General features: G+C 35.7%; 1 pseudogene; it reads right to left on the reverse strand.

Moving 5' to 3' along the window:
* Nucleotides 1-13,844: 13,844 nt before the first annotated feature.
* Nucleotides 13,845-13,976, reverse strand: LOC116634229 (annotated as a pseudogene).
* Nucleotides 13,977-14,440: the final 464 nt, after the last annotated feature.

Below are 14,440 nucleotides of genomic sequence, written 5' to 3' on the forward strand. Positions count from 1 at the left end.
TGAGGATAGTTCATCTCAGTCCCAGGCCCCGTGACTGTCTGTCTCTCTCACTCCTGGGTTTCCGAGTTAACATCTACTATGGATATAGATCTGCCTTCCTTGAATGTGCTATTTCTGCCAGCGTCTCTCTCTTGCTTTCCCAGGTCACACAGGAGTCTAATACATTGACAATAGTACCATGCACAACACTGTCTCCTACTAGAGCTCTACATTTTTACAGCAAAGGAGATGATACAATGGATGCATGGCCATTGGACCCATTAACTTTTCTTGTATATTCCAAACCCCAGATGCAGCTAATCTAGTAGAATATGAGGTCCAGGATTAGAGCTTCCTCTTCAAGGGAATGCAATAAAGGTTTCACCGAATGTAAAGCCACAACTAATACCCAGTCGTCTCGAGATTCTTAATGCTGATAATCCAGTAGGCACAGAAAAAAAGTTGCTATATTGGCAAGAACAATTGAACCCTGATTTCCATCAGGAGCCAAGATTGCTGATAGACAGTAGGAGCGTGGAAAAGGAGTTCTAAAACAGAGGAACTAAGTGGCAAATGTACAATTAAAGAAATCACTGTTTGACAAGGGTAAAGAACATAAGAACTCAGATCCCTTGGTGATAAAGACAAACAACACAGGACAGTTGGAATGCTGGCTGAGGGTGTAAGCAAATACAAATGGGTGATGGAAAAGAGACATGAATATCTTTGCAAACAAATACAGCAGTGAAGATTTGTTCCCATAATCGACTTACTTTAAATCTTTTCAGAGACTGACATGGACCTTCCCCTTTGCGGCAATTCTGTGACGAACGAGACTTCATAGAGCATATGGGTGTATCTGAGTTATATCAGAGTAATTGATATGGAACCTCTCCTGAGAGCTATTTAAGATGCTCTTGGCCTCTCAGTTTTCTTTCTTCAGCTGCTGCTCCTGTGACCAGTGATGTAACCCATGTTGCAAAGCTTCTCTTGCTTCCACCCTGGACTTTGCTGTTGATATTAAAATGCAGTTCTTGCATTTCCTCCATTGGAGATATTTATGCCCCATGAGGACAACGTTGACCAACAGTGTATAATTTTCTCTTTTATTTCCCTGAGAGTCAGTCCTGAGATGCATTTTAGATAGCTCTTCAAGAGGTCCTTCTAGAACGAACAAGCAATTATTGGCCGACTGCATTGTACTTCTTTGTACTGGCTCCCTCCGTTCCTGCACCACATGTCTTCCTCACTCTTGCTCCCTGGATCACATTTTACAATAAAGTTGTTTCAGACTGCGCTTTCTGAGGAAATCAGGCTCCCACAGACTCCAAAGCATACCCCGTGTGAGTGATTTTTAAGGTTGTGCATTGGTCTCCAGTCCATGAAAGATAGTACTGAGCTGCTCATTGCTTGGGTCTATGTGGTGTATAGGGGATTAGGTGGTTCTACAGCTCAAGGAATCTGCTTCCTCCACATGCCACGCTTAGAACCAGCATTTTTATTACAACTTTCAGGGTGTTTAATGACCAATCATCAACAATCACAGCCTTTAGCTCAGCTTTCAGGCCAGTGTCCTCTGTGGTAATGGGATACATTTTCAGCCACTCATCACCTTGTCTAAGAGGATTCAACTTTCTCTGAGATCTGGACACTTGCTCTCCTTCAATTCTTGGCAGCACTCAAGGATAACTTTGCGCAATTTCCATGAACATAGCCCTTAAATATGTAAGAACTTTCCAATCTATCTTGGGATAAAAGTCAAATTTTCTAAGACTTCAAACTTTGGCTATTTTTATTCTCTCCTAAGGAGCTTAACCTGAGGAAATAAGACAACTAATTTCTCATCTTTTTTACTTCACAAGGTTTGAGGGTAAAACAATATTTATTTATTTTAGGTGAGGTGAGAAGAATATTAGACTTTGAAATTAATATGATATGACTTTTGTATCTATTTCTTACTTAATTGTGTGCCTCTGGCAAGAATGAATCTTAGTTTTCTCTCATTTAATTCAGAAATAATAATATCTACAATATAGGATTGATGTGAAGATAACAAACAGTAATATTTGTGATAACAATTTGTTGATAATTTATAGAAATGTAGGAAGTGTTCGTCATTATGCTTATGTAATATTCATGTTGACATAGTGTTGGCTATATTCAAATATTTTTTCAAAAAAAGAATGCTATATATTAAATAGAAATGCATTTTAATATAACACAATAACAGAGTCTATCTCTGATTCACTTAAAATGATGACAAATGTGCATCCACATCTCACTGAACAAGGGCCAGAAGAAGGAGGTGTCATTGAAAAAGTTAAGGGTGATTTGTATACGTCATGTGAAGATCATCTAAAGTATCAACAACATGCATTATGCTATATAGCATTAGTATGTAGTCCTACAATGCCAACATAAAAGAAAAATAGACATGCATTAAAACATGAAAAATAGGGGCCCCTGGGTGGCTCAGTTGGTTAGTGACTGCCTTCAGCAGGGTCTTGATCCTGGTGTCTGGGGATCGAGTCCCACATCGGGCTCCCTGTTCGGTGGGGAACCTGCTTCTCCCTCTGACCCTACCCCCTCATGCTCTCTCTCTCTCAAATAAATAAATAAAATCTTAAAAAAAAACATGAAAAATAGAAGTACTGTTCTCTATATTAAAAATCATTCTTTTCCAATCTGGTTAGACTTTAATATTTACTCTTAGCTTTACTTATCTATAGAATGGGAATGAAAACATCTACCTCAGAAGGACTGATTTCTTCTAAATAATTTCTCCCATGTGGAAATATGATACACGCTCAAGGAATGTTTACTAAGAATTTGTAGTGAAATGTTTAAAGAGTATAAAGTACTGGGATGCCTGGGTGGCTCAGTCAGTTAAGCGTCTGCCTTCGGCTCAGGTCATGATCCCAGGGTCCTGGGATCGAGTCCCGCATCGGGCTCCCTGCTCCGCGGGGAGCCTGCTTCTCCCTCTGCCTCTGCCTCTCTCTCTCTATCTCTCATGAATAAAATAAATAAAATAAAATTTAAAAAAAGAGTATAAAGTACTAAGAAAATATAAAATACAATTATCTTTTAATGTAATAACCCTTAATGTATTGTCCACGATCAAAAATCTTAAGTGGGATTATTAAATAATTGGACCATATAAAATGAACTTAAAACATCAATTTTTTTTACTTGCACATTTATTTCTTTGATACACGACATTTTCATTACATTCGATCAGTAAAGAGGATACGGGAACAACAACGGTAAAATGGATTCGTCTCATTTCATTATTACCCACTCCCGACTAGCCTCACTACTTGAATGTAGGCTTTCATTCTCATTTTCTTTAATAGCTTTAAGGGCAATCCAGATATTCATGGATGAGAAATGAAGTGGATTGCACTTTTGAACTCCATGAAAGTGTCTAGAATTCCAAATGATTTGTAGATTGCAAACGGAAAAGCTTGAAAGGCAACTTTCTGCACCAGTTAGGAAAGACAGAATATGCCTTGTTTTTTGTCAACTGCATAATTAAATTTGACTCTTATTTACGATGTTCAAACCACTGTAGAGAAAAAAAAAGCAGATTTTTTAAAAGCACATGTTATGTTCATTGAATGTCATCATTCGACATGGTCTAAATAGATTATATTTTCTCTTTTATCAGTATTTTTTAAAAAGGCAGGCAGGCTTTCTACAAGAGAAATTGCACATTGCATAGATAACCATGGAAGTTAAGAGAGATTATTTTTCCCTGAAAATGTACATTACATACTGTATCTGGGTTATTTGGAAATAAAATGGTCAAAGATAATTTTAAAAAATAAAGTTGCATTGTCTCCAACATGAATGATTTTACCTCTTCTTTGGTATTACGATCCACTAGCAAAAAAACTTTTTACTTTGAAAATTTATCAAACTTATAGAAAGGATTCAAGAGTAGTACAGATGACTCCCATATACCCTTTATCTACATTCATCAGTTGTTATCATTTTGTTACATGTTTTCCTTTTATCTGTCCTGACACACACACACACACACACACACACACATACACACTACCATTATTATTCCTTATGAACAATGTGAGAATTGGTTGCCATGATCAAAATTTTAGCAAAAATATTTCTCTTTGCATGAAAATTTGATCTTTGATGAACTCCCTAACTCTGTTCCTCTGGTTACCTGATAAATGTCGAAATGTCAACAATGTTACTTGACGCTTATGGCAAAGAATGATTTCTAATTGATTCACTGCATGAATCCTTGATAGTAAACCATATTTCAGGTTACCTGAATGTGTTCACTCTTATGACTGGCACATCCTTTCCAGAGACCCTGGAATCACTGCTAATGGAGTTTTTATTAGAGATATCGGGCCTGCGGAGCTTGATGCTTTTAGGCTCGACCAGCTCCTGCAACCTCCTGATTTGGAGTATGTATCGGCCTTTGGTATGTTGGACTGCAGCAAGGACTCCTGGAAAAGAGCAATGTCTGACTCCCCTTCCGGCAGCCTGTGATTCCCATCCTGTGGCTTCTGGTTACAGCGGTGCCAGTTGTGGTCCATGAGACTCTTGTGAGTCTGACTGATTAGCTGAGTCTAAGAAGAGCTTCGGATTACAAATGTCATGCCCCTTGATCCTTAAATGTTTCAGTGTGTACTTCCTATAAACAAGGAAATATATTTTACATAACTATAGTATACTAAACGAATTCAGGAAATTTAAAAAGTGACACAATAGTTTTATCTAATTTATAGTCTATATTCCAATTTTTTTCTATTATCTCAATAATATCCCTTTGATATTTTTTTCACCTTGAGTACAGGATCCAGTTCAGGATCATGTGTTGCTTCTGGGTGTCATCTTTGTTTATTTTTCTTTCATCTGGAACAGTAACAATTATTTTTTGGTCTTTCACACCATTGAAACTTTTGAAGAAGGCAAACCAGTTATGTCATAGAATGTCATCTAGGTGGATTGTCTGATTCCGCCTCAGGGCTAGATTCAGGTGAAATATCCTCAACCAGAAAATTAAAAAGTGATATTGTGTTTTTTTCAGGGTATCACATCTGGAAAGCACATCATACGCCTCTGCTCTACATTGGTGATGTTAATTGTGCTCACCCAGTCAGATGGTTGTTTTCTTCATTATATAGTTACTTTTTTTCTCCTAACTAATAAACCACTTCTAGAGGTGTACTTAGAGACCATGCAAACAGCCTACTATCCATGAAAATCTCAACCCTCAGAGATTTAGCAACAACTGATTATTTTTTTCCTAAATTTACTATGATGGTTTTAAACTAAACATATGCATGTATATATGTATCTGTCTATCTATCTTCTATCTATCATCTACTTCTTATGGACTTCAATATGTTCCCCCAATATTCATATATTGAAGCTCTAACTCTCAGGGTGCCTGGGTGGCTCAGTTGGTTAACTGTCTGCCTTCAGCTCAGGTTATGATCCCAGGGTCCTGGGATTGAGCCCCGCATAGGGCACTTTGCTCAGCGGGGAGCCTGCTTCTCCCTCTCCCTCTGCCCCTGCTTGTGCTTGCTCTCTTTCTCTGTCAAATAAATAAATAAAATCTTAAAAAAAAAAAAAAAGAAAAGAAACTCTAACTCCCAATGTGACTGTATTTAGATACAGAGCCTTTAGAGAGATAATTAAGGTTAAATGAGGCCCTAAGAGTGGGACCCTGAGCTAATAAGACTATTGTCTTTATAAGAAAAGAGACATGAGGACATTATATGCATAGAGAAAAAGCCCATGTGAGCACATATCAAGAAGATGGTTGTTTGCAAGCCAAGAAGAGGGGCATCAGAAGAAACCAAACCCACCTACGCCTTGATTTTAGGCATCTGGCCTCCAGAACAGTGAGAAAATAAATTTCTGTTGTTTAAGCCACCCAGCCTGTGGCATTTTGTTATGGAAGCCCTAGTGACAAATTCTCTCTCTATCTTTTCTAGCTAACTATCTATTTAATATCAGTGTGGACTTAAGCATTGCTATTATACTATAGAGTTATAATTTACTACTACTATTAAAACTACTACTGTCTTGTTTAGCTTGAATTTACTAATTATAGTTACTACTTAATACTGTCCTTGTTTACTGCTGTCCTCATATAATTTACTACTGTCCTTCCTCAATTTGAAGGGAAGATTGTTGCAGGTTTGGCATTAGCTATGAACCCTAAAAAGGAAAAATTTAAAGAAAACCATACCCAGACATAGCTTAGTAAATACACTGAAGGCAAAAGACAAACAGAAGATATTTAAAGTTTAAAGAAAATAACTTAAAAAAAAGAAAATAATTTCAAACAGGATTTTATATCAAATGAAAAAATCTTATAAAAGTAAAGGCAAAATAAAGATAAATCCAGATAGGTACCACCTTTCTCCACTGAACCCCAGTCTTATCTTTGTCATAAATCGAGTGAGGATCTCTTTCTACACACTCTAAATCTGTTCGTTTGATCTATTTGTCTGTATCTGCATTAATACACAATGTCTTAATTACCACACCTTGATGATAAATTTTCGTATCTGCTAGTATAGCCCTTCACCTTTTCCATCCTTTTTGAAGATTCTCTTTTGTGGTGGGTTAAAGATGGTCACAGATTCTTTTCAAATTTTCACATAATGGGGTGGAGTCTATTGCCCCGAAGTTTGAATCTTGGGTTGGCCTTTGAGTTATGTTGATAAGGAAACTGTAGAAGAGACTGTGGGAGACATTACTGTGTGTTTGAACCCAGGTCTCATGAGGCCTTGCAGCTTCTATACTTGTTTTCTTGATGCCCTTCAACAGCCAGGTAAGGAGGACCAGCTCCCTGGAGGATGAGACACCGCGTAGAGAGAGAGGCCAAGCCCACCTCCAGTGCCAACATCCAACAAGGGACTCCTACCCTTGGGGACCATCTAGTGTCTATAGAGCCAACAGCTTACTCTCACAGCAGTAACAAGTTCAGCTGAGACCAACTAAAGTGCCCAGCTAACCTCATCCAAATTGCTGACTCACAAAACAATGAATATTGTTTTAAGCTCCTAATTTGGGGGTATTTTTAAAATGTAACAATTCATAATTAATGTACCCTGGTTGTTCCTGACCCTTTGCTTTTCCAAATAAATTTTAGATTCCCCTTATCAGTTTCCACCAAACAACAACAGTAACAAAAATCACTAGATTTGGCTTGGCATTGCATTTAATCTTTTACAACAATATTAGAAGAGTTGAAAATTTTACAATTTTAGGATAATATCCATATTTCCCAAACAGTGTTTCATTGAACATTATTACTCTTTTGAAATGCTCTAGTGCTCAAGGAAGAAACAAAAGCCATGTATATGGCTAAATAAATGTGAAAAATCCTGAATGCAATATATAAAATATTATAGGCACATTAAGATATTACAGATCTAGGAAGTTTCTGTGAGAATAAGGAAAACAGTTTTACCTAGCATAATGGAACACTTCTGAAGCTGGATCCTGGGGGAGGGAATAAATATATATATTTTTTCTCTCTGGAGGAGCTAAGAACTTTGAAGCAGAGTTTGAAAAAGCTTACTCATATATTAATTTATGTTTCCATGATAAATGTTCAAAGTAGCTGTGTGTATATTTTTAAAGGTCACAGAAGTACTTAGAGATGAAGTAAAAGATTTGTTATTAGTAACCTAAAATTTTAAAACAAAAAATTCAAAATTTTGAAGTCAGATAGAAAAATAGAAGGGAGATAAAAAAGAAAGTACCATGAATTCAGAGGTTTAAATCTGTGAAGACATAGAGAAACCCAGGGCAGTCTATTGCTTATTTCAGTGCTGTCTGTCTTTGGCTGCTTATCATATTGTTTTTCAATAACTGTAAGTAACATTTCTGAGATAAATAAACTATGGATGTAGCTTTCTAGCCAAAACCTTTGGTGGTTCTAATGACAGTGTAAAACTCTCTAAAGCAGCATTCCCCAAACTTTTTCATATTATCCTGCATGTAGAAAATAATCACATTTATATGGCACATGAGCAAATGAGGTTACCTAGGGCTGGTAGTGACTCTACTGGGACATTTGGCCATCCTAGGACCTGTTCAGCTTCCCTGGGAGCATCAGTCTTTCAGGTACACTGATTACACCAATTTCTCTTTCCTCTTCATTAGGAGAAAATAAATCCGCTTTCCTTAGCCTGAAATTAGGTGATTTACACTTTCATGGTTACTTTTTTTAAATAGAATTTTTCTTTATTTTCTTAACACTATCTGTATAGAAAATAGCTGTTTTGGCACTTCTTGAGGGGAAGAACTTTTTCTACATCTTCTTAGTACATGGATCCTAGCAGGATGCCTTGAACTTGATACACCCTCAATGAGTATATGTTGAATGAATTAATGATTAACTCTTTTGGAATCCTGCAAATAAAAATACCACGCAAAAGAAAATTGAAAGTCCTCATGTAATTTCTTTTCTCATCTCCGCCAAGAAGTAAAAGAAAAATTCCACTGCATATATTAGCTCAAATATAATATCTTTCACTTTATCCTGGACCTTTCAACTAGCATACTCAATATAGTGATATTATATATGCATCTAAAATCACCTTTTAAATTATTTTCACAGCTCCTTGAATGATGCCTGCACATAATAAGTACTCAGTACATCTTTGTTGACATATTGAATCAAATCTGATCTTAATTGTTAATGTCTAATAAGACTGAAAGTTCATGATCTTTGCAATATGAGCATAGAGGGGACTTATTAGTATTCAAATCATCAGTAGACAGCTTGAGTCAATTAAAGCATACCTTTCACAATCTGCAAAGAGATTGAAATTCACACTACTTTACAAAGTCATTAGTAAATAAAATATATGTTTGAAATTTCTTATCCTCTGACACAAACTGATGGCAAATATCAATTTAACTATATTCAGAAAATTTATATTAAGCACATACTATGAGCAAAGCTTTCATCTCTACATAATGGAGTCTATAAAAGTTGAAAAGCATGTTACTTTAAACAATGCTAATTTCATATTTGAAAATTTAGTATTTTATATATAGATATATAAGTATATCCACTTATTTATTTAATTATTCATTATGCAAACATTTATTGAATGTCACCATGTGTCAGGCACTGTGTTAGGTTCTGAGTATATTAGAGAAAACAAACTGACCAAGTCCTTGCCCCCATATTAGTAACACTTTTGTAGGGAAGACAGTAAAATAAAATATGAAATATATAGTATATCCAGATGGTCAACCTCAACTATTATGTTGTGATAATAATTCTGAAATCACAGTGCTTCGCACTGACTCAGGTCAGATGTGGTCCTACTCTAACAATCTGGGACAAAGATTCTCATGGCAGACCAAAAAGTGCAGGGAACTGAACAAAACTATAAACTGAGTAGTAAAAGCTCTGACCTAACTGGAATACTATCACATCTGTTTTCATTTCATTGGCCAAACAAATCATGTAGCAAATTGTGATTTCAATAAAGCAGGCAAGTATATTCCTTCTGCAGGATGGTACTGTAAATCATATGGCAGCAGGTAGGGATGTATAATCTTCTTACATGGAATTGGAGTGAATAATTGGAAAAAGTAATTCAACTCCTGCTCATTGTGTAAGAGGAACTTCTGCCAGGAATGGGGAGGGGTATTATTGTTACATACGGTCTTTAAGAAAGGCCTCAGTGATAAAGTAACATGAGAAGAATCATGAAGAGAGTAAAGGATTGAGCTGTGCCAATACCTAAATTAAAAATATTCCAGGCAGAGGAACAGCAGAGCCCAAGGGGCTAGAAGAGAATGAATAAGGAAGAAGAACAGTAGGTGATCAAGTCAGACAGGTGGGGAGGTGTTTAGTTTTAATAAATGATTTAAAAGGATATCTGGACACTGGAAATAAACAACAGTGGAACCATGGAGACAAGTTAGGAAGCTCTTCTAACCATTTCAATGAGAGATCAGGAAGGTTTTTTTTTTTTTTTTTTTAAGATTTTATTTATTTATTTGAGAGAGAGAGAATGAGAGAGAGCACATGAGAGGGGGGAGGGTCAGAGGGAGAAGCAGACTCCCTGCAGAGCAGGGAGCCCGATGCGGGACTCGATTCTGGGACTCCAGGATCATGACCTGAGCCGAAGGCAGTCGCTTAACCAACTGAGCCACCCAGGCGCCCGAGAGATCAGGAAGGTTTAAACCAGAGTACAGAGACGAAAGTTGTGAGAAGTCAAAAGTTTCCTAATGTACTTTGAAAGTAGAACCAATTCAAAGGTGAAGAAGAAATAGACTTTCTCAGACAAACAAAAATGTAAGGAATTCATTGCCAGTAGACCTGTCTTGCAAGAAATGTTAAAGGTTTCTTTAGAGAGAAGGGAAAAAATATAGGTCAGAAACTGGAATCTACATAAGCAAGGAAGAGCATTGAAGGAATGAGTAAAGGTAAAATAAAAACTTTCATTTTTCTGATTCTTGGTGGATCTAACATATTAGTTTATTCAAAATAATAATGGCAAAAATGTAGTGGATTATATATTCTTATGTATATATTTTATGGATATATATGTATATGCATGCTTATATATAAGTGAAATGAATGACATCAGTGATACAAGAAATGGAGAAAGAATTAGGACATTTTGTTATTATAAGGTATACACACCACATGTGCAGTGATATAGCAATATTTGAAAGCAGACTTGGATTAGCAATAAACATATATTGAAAACTACACTGTAACCACGAAAAAAGTAAATCTAAGAAAGAAGGGAAAATTGAATCATATAAAATGCTCAACAAAAGACAGAAAAGAGTAGAAGACAAAAACAGGAACAAAGAAGAAGGATAACAAATTGAAAACAGTAACAACCATGGTAGACATTAATCCAACTATTTCAATAAAAAACAGGACCCAACTATATGTTGTCATTTTAAATACAAATACATATATAGATTAAATGTAGATGGATGGAGAAAAATATAACATTCTAACACTAATCAAAGAAAGAAGGAAAAACTATATTAATATCAAACAGAGCAGACTTCAAAGCAAGGAAAATTATCAGGGACAAAGATAACAATTATATAATGACAACAGTTCTCCAAGAAGATATAACAATCTTTAATCTATGCACCTGACAACAGAGTATCAGATTATGTGAGTCAAAACAGATAGAACATCAAGGAGAAAAAGATGAATCCATTATCATAGTTGGAGATTTCAACACTCCTGTATTAGAAATGGAGAGATCTAGCAGGAAGAAAATCAGTAAGAAAATATTTGAACTCAAAAACACCATCAATCAACTTGATGTACTTGGTACCTGTAGATTACTTCATGCAAAATAGCAGAATACATATTTTTCTCAAGCTCACAAGGAACATTTACCAAGATAGAACATATTCTGATCCATAGAACACACCTTAACAAATTTAAAAGAATAGAAATCACACTATGTCTGTTCTCATATCACAGTGCAATTAAATTAGAAATCAATAACAGAAAAATAACTGGATAATACCAAAATACATTGAGATTAACCAACACACATCTGAATAATACATGAATCAAAGATGAAATCTCAAGAGAAATTTAAAAATATCTTGAACTAATGAAAAAGAAAACACAATTTGTCAGAATTTGTTGGATGCAGCAAAAGCAGTGCTTAGAAATTTATAGCATTAAATGCATATATTAGAAAGGAAGGAAAGTCTAAAATCAATCATTCATTTCTACCTTAGGAAACTAGAAAAAGAACAACCTAAATACAAAGTAAGCAGGAGAAAAGAAATAATAAGAATTAGAGCACAAATCAATAGAACTGAAAACACAAAATCAATACAGAAAAATCATTGACAACAAAAGGTGGTTCTTTGAAAAGAAAAATAATATCAATAAGCTTCTAGCCAGGCTAACTAAGAAAACAAAGGAGGGAATACAAGTTAGTAATATCAGAAACAAAAGACGGAACATCTCTACAGATCCCACAGACAATAAAACACAATATTGAAGTAGAAAAACAAAAGTTGGAAAACTGACACTAACCAACTACAAGACTTTCTAAAAAGTTGCAGTCATCAAGACATTTTGGTAAAAGAATAGACAAATAAATGAATGGAATAGACTAGGGCACCCAGAAATACACCACAGAAATATAGTCAACTGATCTTTGGCCAAAAAAAGCAAAAGTAATAAAATGGAGCCAAGATAGTCTTTTCAACAAATGGTGCTGGAACAACTAGGCATCCATTGGCAAAAAAAAAAAAAAAAAGAATCTAGACACAGACAGAAATTAACAAAATTAAATCAAAATGGATCATAGACCTAAATGTAAAATGCAGAACTATAAAACTCCTAGAAGATAACTAATAGGAGAAAATCTAGATGACCTTGGATATGGAGATGACTTTTTAGGTATGACACCAGAAGCAGAATCAATGAAAGAAATAATTGATAAACTGGACATCATTCAAATTAAAACTTTTTCTCTACAAAAGACAATGTCAAGAGAATAAAAAGACAAGCCAAAGGCTGGAAGAAAAGATTTGTAAAAAACACGTCTGATAAAGGGATTATCTAAAATATACAAAGAACTCTCAAAGCTCAAGAATAAGAAAACAAATATGCTTTAAGAATAGGCTAAAGTTCTTAAAAAATTCCTCACTAAAGAAGATATACAGATGAAAAATAAGCATATAGAAAGATGCTCCACGTTATATATTATGGGGGAAATGCAAATTAAAACAACAATGAGATACTATTTACACAGCTATTAGGTGATTAAAATACAAAACACTGACAACATCAAATCCTAGTGAGGATGTGGAGCAATAGGAGCTCACATTTATTTATTTATTTATTTTTTAAAAAGATTTTATTTATTTATTTGACAGAGAGAGACACAGCGAGAGAGAACACAAGCAGGGGGAGTGGGAGAGGGAGAAGCAGGCTTCCCGCTGAGCAGGCAGCCCGATGCGGGGCTCGATCCCAGGACCTGAGCGAACCGAAGGCAGATACTTAATGACCGAGTCACCCAGGCGCCCCTAGGAGCTCTCATTTATTGTTGGTGGAAATGCAAAGTGGTACAGTCACTTTGGAAGACAGTTTGACAGATTTTTACAAAACTAAACACACTTTTGCCATATGATCCAGTAATTGCTCTCCTTAGTATTTAGCCAAAAGTGTTAAAAACTTATGCCTCCACAAAAGCTGCACACAGATGTTGATAACAGCTTTATTCATAATTGCCAAAACTTGTAAACAGCCAAGATGTACTCCAGTAGGCGGATGGGTAAACTGGTACATCCAGACAATAGAATATTAACTGGTATTAAAAAGAAATGAGCTATCAAGCCATGAAAGACATGGAGGAACCTTAAAGGCATATTACTAAGTGAAAGAAGCCAATTTGAAAAGGCTTCATACTACATGATTTCAACTCTATGACATCATGTTAAAGACAAAACTATGGAGACAGTAAAAAAATTAGTGGTTGCCTGGGGTTGGGGAATGGAGAGGGAAATGATAGGCAGAACACAGAGGATTTGGAGGGCAGTGAATATGCTCTGTATGATCTGATAATGATGGATATGTGTCATTATACATTTGTCAAAACCTATAGAACATACAATACCAAGACTGGACTGTGATGTAAACTATGGATTTGGGTGATTATGATGTGTTAATGTAGGTTGATCAGTTGTAACACATGTACCCCTGTGGTGGAGAATATGGATAATAGGGGAAGCAGTGCATATGTGTGGGCAGGGGGTGCATGGAAAAATCTCTGTATTTTCTTAATTTTTCTGTGACTCTAACAACTCTAAAAAATGTTCTAAAAACCGAATGCTCGAAAATTACTCTAAAAAATGAAGTTAAAAAAAGTCAATAAAAAATTATACATTTGTCAAAGTTCTCATGATACATTTACAATTAGCAATAATCGCGCCTCGGATAAACCTCATTGGTTACGATACTGCCACTGCGCAAAGCTCTCATGATACATTTACCAAGATGGAATATATTCTGTGATGTAAAAAAACATTAGCACATTTAAAAAGATTAAAATCAAACAAAGTACATTCTCAAATCACCGGAATTAAATTAAAATCAATAACAGAAGGATATCCATAACATATTAAAATATTTGCAAACCAAATTATACAGTACCAAATAACCCATGGGTTAAAGAAGAAATAAAATGGGAAATTAGAACACATTATGAACTTAATGAAAATTAAAACATACTATTTCAAAATGTGTGGGGAGGAATTTAAATAGTGCATGCCACGCAGAGACCTGTATTAGAAAAGAGGAAAGCTGGGTACCTGGGTGACTCAGTCGGTTAAATGTCTGCCTTCTGCTCAGGTCATGATCCCGGGGTCATGATGGCATTGAACTCCCTGCTCAGTGGGGAGTCTGCTTGTCCCTCTCCTTCCCCTCCTCCCCTCTTCTCAT

Source organism: Phoca vitulina, unplaced genomic scaffold (genome assembly GCF_004348235.1).
Source record: "Phoca vitulina isolate PV1807 unplaced genomic scaffold, GSC_HSeal_1.0 scaffold8, whole genome shotgun sequence".
Lineage (NCBI taxonomy): Eukaryota > Metazoa > Chordata > Mammalia > Carnivora > Phocidae > Phoca > Phoca vitulina.